General features: G+C 49.2%; 1 protein-coding gene across 1 annotated transcript in view; it reads left to right on the forward strand.

Annotated features, from left to right (window-relative positions):
• The window catches only part of UBE2H (ubiquitin conjugating enzyme E2H), a 53,814-nt gene that overhangs the window by 1,161 nt on the left and 51,274 nt on the right, over positions 1-1,379 (forward strand). The gene's annotated exons all lie outside the window — the stretch shown is intronic.

The raw sequence follows: 1,379 nt of genomic DNA on the forward strand, positions 1-1,379 counted from the left end.
GGGGGTGGGCAAAGGGCTTCAGGGCCCGCAGCCCATCTCGCAAGAGGTCTCGTTTATGTAACACTCCAGGTTAGGCTTTATTATTTTTATTCCCCCCACCCCCCCCTCTTCTGTGATAGATCTGTTTATATTCCTCCTTGTTTTTATTCTTGGCCCTTTACAGGGTGGCGAATCCCTTTTTTCTCTCTGTCTGGAGTGTGGGTGGCGTTGAAAAATATCATTGGGAATTTGGTTCTGGGATTGTTTTATTAATAGTTTTTGTTTACAAGGTGGCGGTGTGTGCCGAGAAGGGGTAGAAATGACAAGAGTGGCTGAAATGTTTTTCAGCTCTTGTTGACCGAACGTGCCTGACCTCCCCTCAGCAGGACTCAGCTCTGGTGGCTCTAACTTGGCGGTGTCAGGGGGTCGGGAAACGGGTCTGATTTAGTTTCCAGAGAGAGATAAACAAACTTACTTGGATTTTGTGGTGTTTTTTTTTTTTTTTTTTTGGGGGGGGGGGGGGGGGTGGGGAGGGAGGAGGGAGGAGCAGCACCAGCTCCTGTTTGTGGCGTGAGGGTGGCTTATCGAAGGAAACTTCTGTTTGACGTTCAGCCTGCGCTTTTCTCTCTCTACAAAGCTGCTCTTCGTATATTTTTTTTTTGCCTTGTTTTTAAGCAAATAGGAAATGACTACCGATCGTGCATGAATCGGAGCTATTTTTATCCGGGGGGTTTAAAGTTACACACATGTCATACTCTGCTGAACGCCAATTGCGATCGATGCTTAATCGCACCGGGAGGAGGGTCGGGAATTCCAGCTGTTTGTGTGTGTGTGTGGGGAAATAAAATCTTCCTTAGGGATAGTCTGGAAAGAGGTCTGGGCCGGAGAGGGGCTGAGGCCCAACCTGATCCGCTGCTGCTCTCCTTTCCCCTCCCCCCTCTCTCTGTCTCTTTCTTTTTCTTTTTTTTTCCCCTCTTTTTGTTCAGTTTGTAGCCGGCATCTCCAGCGATCGCAGCATTTTCGGAGACAAAGAGCAGGTTTTTTCTGAAGTGGCTTTGCTGGCTCTGTGTTCCTAGTGGTGGCCAGGGGGGCCGTGTGGTGGTAGGTAGAAAGCCCCAAATATCTGGCATTCCTCCCGACGCTGGGTAGTTTCCGCTCTGCTCTCTTTTCCCCCCCCAACAAAAGAAACCCAAAGGTTTTTTGTTTTGTGGTTTTTTTCCCCCCCCAAAAGCGAGAAAGCTCTTGTTATTGTTGTCGCAGCCTTCCCTGGGTTTGGAGGGGTGAGGGTTAGAGCGGATCGGTCTCCTGCGGACAACAAACTTAGGAAGTTGGATGTGTCAGATGACTCTCCTCACCACTCCTCCCTCCCCAGCCTCTTTTTTTTTTTTTTGTTTGTCTGC

Source organism: Calidris pugnax, unplaced genomic scaffold (assembly GCF_001431845.1).
Source record: "Calidris pugnax isolate Ruff unplaced genomic scaffold, ASM143184v1 scaffold96, whole genome shotgun sequence".
In the NCBI taxonomy this organism is placed as follows: Eukaryota; Metazoa; Chordata; class Aves; order Charadriiformes; family Scolopacidae; genus Calidris; species Calidris pugnax.